Source organism: Gossypium hirsutum, chromosome D11, assembly GCF_007990345.1.
Source record: "Gossypium hirsutum isolate 1008001.06 chromosome D11, Gossypium_hirsutum_v2.1, whole genome shotgun sequence".
NCBI classification, from domain to species: Eukaryota; Viridiplantae; Streptophyta; class Magnoliopsida; order Malvales; family Malvaceae; genus Gossypium; species Gossypium hirsutum.
Window position 1 is genome coordinate 47,793,798 of NC_053447.1, and position 10,104 is coordinate 47,803,901.

Sequence of the window (10,104 nt, forward strand, 5' to 3'; positions counted from 1 at the left end):
TCTTGTGAAAATGTTCTTGTGCAAGAACTTCATTACTGACTTTGCATCACTAGTAGGAAGCACAATAGCTTCGACCCACTTAGAGACATAGTCCATTACCAACAGTATGTACAGGTTGCCCACTGTTGGTGGAAATGGACCCATAAAGTCTATTCCTCATACATCAAACAACTCAATCTCTAGAATATTTTGCAATGGTATTTCGTGTCTCCTAGATAAATTTACTATCCTATGACAACGGTCTCACGACTGATAAAATTCATAAGCATCTTTGCACAGACTCGGCCAATAAAATCCTAACTGATGTACTTTGGCAGTAGTTCTCATTCCTCCAAAGTGCCTCCATAAGTAGCTGAATGATAATGCTGCAAAATGCTATGTATTTCGTCATCAGGGACACACTTCTTAATTATTTAAGTAGCATAATGCTTAAATAGGAAGGGTTCATCCCAATAATAATGCTTGGCATCATGAAGGAATTTCCTTCTTCTTTGGCTGTTGAGATCAGCATCACACCACTTACTAAAAAGTTCACTATATCGGAATACCAAGGTAATGCCGTGGCAACTAACAACTACTCATCTGGAAAGTATTCTTTAATAAGTTTGTCATTACCATCTTCATTTCCAGATTCTAACCTCAACAAGTGAACAGCTACTTGATTTTAAATCCCCTTTCGATCTCTAATTTCCAAGTCGAACTCTTGCAACAAGAGTATCCACCTAACCACTCTTGGCGTGGCATCTTTCTTGCTCACCAAATACTTAATAACAGAATGATACGTGTAGACTATGACCTTGGTACCAACTAGATAAGAGAGAAATTTATCAAATGTGAACACCATAGCCAATAACTCCTTTTTTTGTGGTGGTATAATTAAGCTGCGCATCCGTTAGGGTTCTTCTCACATAATATATTACACGTAGTAATTTCTCTTTCCTTTGCCCCAATACTACTCGCACAACATAATCGCTGGCATCACACATCAGTTCAAAAAGTAGTGTCCATTCTGGAGGTATTACAATTGGTGTTGCTACCAACCATTTCTTTAATTTCTCAAAAGCAACCCAACAATGTTCATCAAAATTGAAAGGTCTATTTTGCTCCAACATAGTGCACAAGGGCTTAGATGTCTTCGAGAAATCCTTAATAAATCTTCTATAAAATCTCGCATGACCTAAAAAACTTCTAATACCCTTGACATTGGTGAGGGTGACAATTTTTCTATTACTTCAATTTTTTCTCTGTCCACTTCAGTCCCTCGTTGTGATATCCTAGGCCCTCGAACAATTCCTTCACGAACCATCAAGTGACAATTTTTTCAATTCAAAGCAAGACTTGTTTCTCCACAACGACACAAAACCAATACAATATTTTTTAAACAATCCTCAAAATCATCACCAAACAGAGAGAAATCATCCATGAAAACTTCAAGGAAGTTTTCCACCATGTTCGAAAATATGGCCATCATACAACATTAAAAGGTTGCCAAGGCATTACATAACTCAATTGGTATCCGTCTAAATGCAAAGGTTCCATAAGGACACATGAAGGTGGTCTTCTCTTAGTCATTAGGAGCTATTGCAATCTAATTTTACCCTGAATAACCATCCCAAAAATAGTAGAAATTTTTCCCAACTAATCATTCTAACATCTGATAATTAAATGGTGGGGCAAAATGGTTATTCCTAGTTGCCTTGTTAAGCTTACGATAGTCTATGCATACTATTCATCTCGTAACAGTTCGAGTCAGAATGAACTCGTTGTTATCACTACCCACTACTGTGACACCTCCTTTCTTAGATACACATTGTACAAGACTCACCCATGAGCTATCTAATATTGGGTAAATAATGCCAGCATCAAGCCACTTAAAAATCTCTTTCTTAATAACTTCTTTCATGATTGGATTCAGTCTTCTCTATTGTTCAATAGAATTGCTATGGCAATCCTCCAACAAAATTTTTTGCATGCAGAGAGCAGGGCCATTTCCCTTTACATCAGCAAGGGTCCATCTTAATGCCTTCTTAGATCGCCGAAGGACTTCTAACAACTTGACCTGTTGATCAGGTGTCAACTTTGTAGAAACTACTATCGAAAAAATGTTGTTGTCTCCCAAATATACATATTTTAAATGCTGGAGCAAAGGTTTTAACTCCAGTGTGGGAGGTTACTCTATAGAAGGTTTAGAAGGATTAAAAGAGCAATTTGATAAATCCAAGGATCCAAGGATTAAAAGAGCGAGAACATAAGGATTCAAATGGCTTGGGTTCAATAAGTTCACCATTGTCCTCAAAAATTACTGTGTCACTCCGTTCAAGTGAGTCTTCATCACTATGAAAATTGTTGTGGCAAAATTTTGAAAATTTTTCCTCTATTTTTGTTTCTATCAACCCAATGGCGTGTCATTCTTCATTCTCATCAGCGCATTTCAAGGCATCAAATATATTCAAAGTAATTTGCTGATCATTTACCCTCATAGCGAGTTCACCTTTCTACACATCAATTAAAGTCGTACCAGTAGCAAGAAAAGGTCTTCTAAGAATGATTGGCACGTCTTGGTCAGCTTCACATTCTAAAATCAGGAAATCTATAGGAAAAATTAATTTATCTACTCTTACCAGCAAATATTCAATTTTAACTTCCGGATGCGCCTAAGATCGATCAGTCAGTTGTAACGTAACAATAGTAGGTCTTACTTTCCCAATTCCCATCTTCCTGAAAATAGACATAGGCATTAGATTTACACTCGCTCCTAAGTCACATAATGCCTTACTAACATAATGATTTCCAATTGAACATAGGATAGTGAAACTCCCTGGGTCCTTCAACTTTGGAGGTAATTTTATTCATCAGCATTGCTGTGCACCCTTTAGTGAGAACAACAGTCTCAAATTCTCTTAATCTGTGCTTCTTTGACAGTATATCTTTCATAAACTTCACATAATTAGGCATTTGCTCCAAAGCTTCTACTAGTGGTATGTTGATATGGAGTTGCTTCAAAATATCCAAAAACTTTTGAACTAAACATCTTATTTAGAATTATGGAATCGTTGAGGCAAAGGTAGAGGTGGTCGCTCTTCAAGTTGCTACTGTTGTTTTTCCATGGCATTTTTATTGGCAACATGATCTGATCCTGCTGCAACATTATTTTGTTTACCCGTTTCAGGTGCATTATGATTTTTAGTTGATTCTGAATTCTTTCTATGGCTGAGTCTAGAGTCGTCCTTTTCTACATTGGTGCCTTGAACAACATCATCCAACTGTGTCCCACTTCTAAAAGTGATCGCTTTGCACAGTTCATTCCCTTATGTTCTCAAATTCTCGGTATCTCTTGTCGCCTTGAATTTAAAGCATTCACTATCTATCCAACTTGATTCTCAAAAACTCTGAGGAACGCAGCCTGGCTCTGAATTACAGCATCATTCAATGGAGGTAGAAGATGATGCTTAACCTTGTTGAACATTTTTCCTCGGCATAGGATGATTGTAACCAAGCAGTGCACTATTAGCATTCTATCTCGCAACATTGTTTAAATTCCCCGCACCTTGATTATTCCAACTAAATTTTGGATGCTACTTCCACCTTGGATTATAGGTGTTGGAATAAGGGTTATTATTCCGGTTAAAATTACCCATGTAGTATACAGATGTTGGGTTTGATGGGCATTAATCAAACATACGGTCTTCACCGTAATAAACACACAATAGTTCGATTGATTTCATCTCTTGAACTGCAATGGACCTCTTCATTATTTTGATCATATCAACTAAAGAAGATACATGGGCTATCAACGAAGTGATTGCATCAAGCTTCATGGTACCAGTAGCTTTCTTACCTGTCCCAACTCTCGTGGTAGGATATTATTAATTATTTTTGGTAATTTTTTTCCAAAATCTCATATGCTTCATTATAAGATTTATCTAGCAATGTACCATTGCCAGAAGCATCAACTATCATCCTTGTATAAGCATTCAACCCATTATAAAATATCTCCATCTATGTCCATTGCTAGAATCCATGCATCAGATATTTTTAAAATTATTCTTTAAATCGTTCCCAAGCTTCATATAGTGTTTAATCCTCTACTTTTCGAAAAGATATGATGCCATTTCTAAGCTTGGCATTCATATTTTGTAAATTATACCATAATAAAAACCTCTGGCAAAGATCATTCTATGATGCCACTATTCCCGACAGCAAAGCATTAAGCCATGCTCTTGCATGATCTCTCAAAGAATATGGGAACAATTTAAGCTACAAGATGTCTTTAGGAACACTCTATTGTCTAAGCGAGTCACAAACTTCTAGAAAAAGTGTTAAATGTAGTCTTAGATCTTTAGTGGGTAACCCGTCAAACTGTACTACTTTTTGTAACATCTGAAACATTATTGGTTTCAACTCAAATTGTTGAGCTTGTATCTGTGGTCTTACTATTCATGAATTTAAATCATCTAAAACTAGAACAACATGTTCCCAAATTGGTCTATCTCGATCATCTATCACATGATGAACAAGAGGATTAACATTCTGATGAATGGAATCATCATTAAGACCAGGATTATTCAGGCCAAGATCATTTACTTCCCTAGCCATATTACATAACTCCCTTCTTCTCCTTCGTAAAGTTCTTTCAATCTCTAGGTCAAAAGGATACTCTTCGTTAGCAAGAATGCCTCTTCTTATAAACTGATGGAAAACTTGTAGAAATTAAGTAACACTAAGTTAAATAATACTAAGAAAAAAAAAGGGAAATAACAAAACCAAATTTCACTAATTTCCATTCCCCGACAACGGCGCCAAAAACTTTTCGCGTGTGAAATGATATGCGAATTGTGCAAGTATACACGCCGAATTAAGTAATAAAGTGATAAGTGAGATCCTCTTCATAGAGATTAGAACGGTATAATTTGGACAAGTTATTAAAGTGAGGTATGATTAATATTATGACAAAAAATAATGATAAAAATGCAGTGGTAATTTGAAGGAATAATGATGCATGTAGTAATGGAAAATGCTATGACAAAACCAGACAAGAGTAAGAATGCAATGAGAAATTTGAGAATAATCACAAAACCAGACAAGAGTAAGAATGCAATGATAAATTTGAGAATAATCACGTGAATGATATGAAAACAAACAAGTAAATAACTAAAAGAAATGTTATGGCAAAGACACTACGGCAAAGGATAATGGGTCTACGATGTTGAATTAAAAGGTCAGGATTACTAATAATCTACCCTTACTATCAATAATGTCTCGATAAAACCATACTCAATCTACTGCTCGGAAGAGGTCTAAGATGGTATGCTTCTTTCGAGAACAAGGCCTCAAGTTACCTTGCCTTAAGTGATATACGTCTATAGGCCTTTAACAAGGTACCCTGTATTGTTTTGTTTTCTTTCCATATAAACGTTGCTCTATGTCTAGAGATTGCTATAAGTGTTCAATCGAACAGTTGCTCCTATCATTCAATTTCAATCTCATTAACCTAACCTTGTCAAATTTAAATTAATTTAATGAACATATTTTACATTCATCTATGTTTAAAGTTTACAAACATGTAATTTTATAAAATAAAAAAAACCATTGTATGAAATAGAGTATTAGAGCAGTTCTACGCTTTAGTCATTAAAGAAAATAAGAGTTTTATCAAGTAATCCCAACCCAATAAAATCTAGCACATGAGTTGGCAATTAAAATTCAAATCCAAAGTATCATTCCACATCATTTTCATTAAATCAATTCATGAAGAGTAATCAAGAAATAACGGAAGAACTTTGGGATGATAGCTTCTGTTTATCCAGCCCACACTCTAGTGATGTAGTGTCCTGTAGTGGTTGAGAGCGACTGCCTTTTTCTTTCTCTTCCACTCAGCCATTACGCTCTATTTTTTTTCTCCACCCCTTCTAGGGTTTCCTTCTTTGGCTTTTATAATCATTTTCCCTAAGGTAAATCCAATAGCCCATGATTTTCTTCCCTCTTTTTCAGGTAGATATATCTGGTACAAGTTCCTTTGGGCCTTAGACGGGTACGCTTTGAGTGCTGACTGGACACCTTCCAAGTATTGCCACAGTAGTTGTGTTGACAAACTATCCAACCCTTTACCCCGGCAAACCTTCACTCATTTACTTCTCATTACTCAACTTGCACTTGCCAATCCACCACCACACACAACCCTTCCACAAGTAATTAAAAATACTAACGTTTAAGTATAGTCCAAGCTCCTAATGTAATGCTAAAACAAGAAAAGTACTAATGAAATGTCATAAAATGCAACTAAATGTACCTAAGTATAGGAAATTAACTAGATCTAAAGGCATGAAATATAACTCATTTCAAGAGTTATCACCTACTGCAGGTAACGTACCATATGAAAATCCATTATTTCAAGACGTTGACAATAACGTCCAAGGAAATCCACCAACACCACAGTTACCCACAAATGTACATATGGCTTGAAATGAGAGAATCCTAAGAGATTACGTCTTACTAAGCCTGGATATGGTTCAAGAAAGTATAGCAAGGCCAAAATTTACAGCTAATAATTTTGAGATAAAATTGGTTGTGATTTAGATGATCCAGAATAATTTACAGTTTAGGGGCTCAATAATAAAGGACCCTAATCAACATTTAAAATGGTTTCTCCAACTTAGTGATACTTCTAAATATAACAGGGTAACTAATGATGCTATTTGTCTTCGAATGCTCCCCTTCTCCTTAATTGATAACATTTTCTTCTTGGTTAGACTCGCAGGCACCAGGGTCTATCACGACATTGGGATGAACTCTCCAGAAAGTTCTTATAGAAGTTTTTCCCAATCAGCAAAGCAATTCAACTAAGAAGAGAGATTGTTGTATTTAGACAAATAGAGGGAGAAGGTTTTTATGAGGCATAGAAATGTTTCACAATGCTTATTAAAAAATACTCGTACCATAGATTTCCTGAGTGGATGCGATTGTAGGTATTTTATAATGGATTGGATGCAAATGTATGATCTGGATTAAACGGAGCAGTAGGGTGAGCTCTTATGAACAAAACATATGAGGATGTGTACGATATCATTTTGAACATGGTAATCAACTTATGTTAGTGGCCAATTACATGCTTCACATATGGCTAGAAACCTAATACGGTCAAAGTAACCGAGGAGGATGATAAGCATCAGCAACTAGTGGATAGACTTAACCGTATTGAATTTGCTTCTACATCATCTATACATGGAAGAGCTAAGCCACTCTTCCATTATATCAACAATCCTGTCGAGGATATAAACTACATTGGGAATAGGGGTGGAAACCCTTATTCGAATACAGACAATCCTGGTTATAGGGATCAGCCAAACTTGAGATGCGAAGGAAACTGAGGAGGTAATAGTTTAAATAAAGTTAAAAATACTAATCACCAACCTCCTTATTTGAAGACACCTCAAGATAGGACCAACCCGAGTAACCATACTGCATGTGGTCAACGACTGGACAAAATTGAGGAAGAAATGCAGTCAACGAGAACTGATGTCAAACAGGTGCAGTCTGTGTGCAATAAGTCAAAAGTATGTTAACTAAACTCAAGGATCAAATAAGCCAATTGATGAGCATGATGGGTGACATCAAAAGAAAAATTACCACAGGTATTCCCAATAACGCAGAAGATAATCAACGAAGAGAAGGTAAGAACATGTGAAAGCAATTGTACTCTGATCGAGCAAAGTATTGAGTTGCTTAGAAACCACTACTCTGGACACAATTGTGAAGAAGAACAACAATCCTCAAGAAGTATCCCTAGAAGCAACAACAATCCTCAAGAAGTATCCCTAGAAGCATAAGATGAGCTAGAATCAGAGGAGGTAACCTCATCGGAACTGGAGACAAAAAAGGAAATAACTATAGAGTTTATCAGTGCAAAAATCCTATTCCCTTTAAGACTAGAAGAAAAAAAGTGGGATGAGGATGAATTTGTAAGTTTCCTAAACCTGTTTAAAACATTAAATGTTAACCTACCTTTAATTGAGTTAATTGAAAAGGTTCCCAACTACGATAAGTTTTTAAAGGAAATGATTGCTAGGTGTAAGAAAATTAAGGTAGGAGAATAAGTTACATTAAATGCTTCATGTAGCATGATTATTTCAAGACAGGTACCTCAAAAATTGAAAGACCTGAGATATTTTACTATACCCATAGAGATAGGGAGCATTCATTTTAATAGAGTTCTAAGCGATATAGGAGCTAGTATCAATTTCATGCCGCTATCAATTTTTGAAAAACTTAGGTCAAGGGATCTAAAACTACTCAAATAACATTAAGTTGGCTGACATGTCTTCGGGACGTCTAAAAGGGGTATTGAAAGATGTGTTGGTTAAAGTGTGAATTTTTATTATCCCCGTAGATTTTGTGGTACTTGATCTTGAAGAAGATCGTGAGATACTGATCTTATTAGAAAGACCCATTTTAGACACTTCTAGATCTACCATTGATTTAGAAAAGAACGAATTAACTATGAAAATCAATGGTGAGACAGAAATGTTTAAATGTGGTCACCAATCGAGCGAGGAAGATAGGAGGAAGTTAGGGGATTAATGTAAAAAATTATTTACTTCTAACATCTCCGAGTCAAGGGACTAGCTTCCTTTTATGAATACAGAAAGAATAAATAGGTCTAAAGAAAGGGACAAACAGGTACTGGTGGAATGGCATGATGGAAGATGGACCAATACTGACATAATAGGAAAATCCTCCATCAGTGAATTGATGACACAGAGTGATGAATCTGGCAGTAAAACTTAAAATTAGTTGAATTGTTGGTTAATTTTTGTAAATTATTATATATTTAACTAATCACCTAGTTTAGATTTTGAATTTTATTTGATACAGGTTCACCTCTAAGCCGAAACATCCGTAAAGCTAGAATATTCAGCCAAAATAAAGTCAGTGTCACGACATCGCCCCAACAAGTCGCGACTTAGCAAACAGTTTCCTCCAGACCTCTAAATTGACAGACATGTCGCGACATGGAACCCTTGTGTCACAATATTATTGTACTGCCAGGGATGTCACAACATGTAACCCTTATGTCGCGACATCGCTGTAACATTCTGCAGGGTTGACCTGACCCATTCGTGCAACCCAGTGAAATACCCTTTATTTAACTCTATTTTTAACCCTTCAAAACACTATTTTATAACCTAAAACCATATTTACTTCAAATTAAAACACCTCTTAAAGTCTAGTCTCTTAAAATCTCTCAAATTTCTCAAAACCTCTTAAACCCTAAACCTCTAATTTCTTAAACATTATATTCCCTCTTTACAAACTCTTCAATCATACTCGATGCAACAAGGAACAGGAACATTGCAGGAAAGCAAGGAATTCAAACTAACTTTGTTTATATATTAAAGGTTCAGGGTTCCCAAATTCATCTTTTTACTGTTCCATAAAATTATTTTCTTAGTATTGTAATATCATGCCTCCTATAAAACTTAGAAGAACTAAGACCCTGAACCATTGATTGATCCAGACCCTCCTAATTTCACAAAACCATATATTGGGAAATATTTTACTGAACTTCAAGGAAAAACCTTTATCCAAGAGAGGGGATTTAATCCGTTAATGGTTTTGTGTAAGGAAAAATGGTCGCTAGTTAGATATCATAGGTGGGAATGTTTTTGGACAATCTCAAAAGAGAATGTCATGGTCCCCATTATTTAAGAGTTTTATGCGTCTTTACGGGACCATGAGTCTAGAAATACAGAATGCCATATGTGGGATATGGTACTTGTGCGGGGGAGAGAAATGCAAGTAACCCCTCGAATTATTTGTGATTTTTATAATGCTCCATATTATGAGAATGATTTCATTGATGAAACTAATCTAGAATACTTATGAGATATAGATATGGATAGCATTATAAACTTTTTAACTGAAGGGAGAGGTGAATGGAAAAATCGCACAGGTACCAATATCTTAGTATCCTTTCATCAAGTGATCATGTTTCCTAAGGCTAAAATGCGGATTTAATTTGTGTGCGCATGAATAGTACCTATTTTAAAGGTTTCTAATGTTAATACTTTTAAAGCAGTGTTACTCTATGCTATTTTAAAGCAAGTC

At 35.7% G+C, this 10,104-nt stretch overlaps 1 non-coding gene across 1 annotated transcript; it reads right to left on the minus strand.

The window, feature by feature from the left end:
* Positions 1-6,836: 6,836 nt before the first annotated feature.
* Positions 6,837-6,943, minus strand: LOC121223988 (small nucleolar RNA R71). Its single transcript, XR_005921452.1, has one exon. It is a non-coding gene; the product is annotated as a small nucleolar RNA R71 (small nucleolar RNA).
* Positions 6,944-10,104: the final 3,161 nt, after the last annotated feature.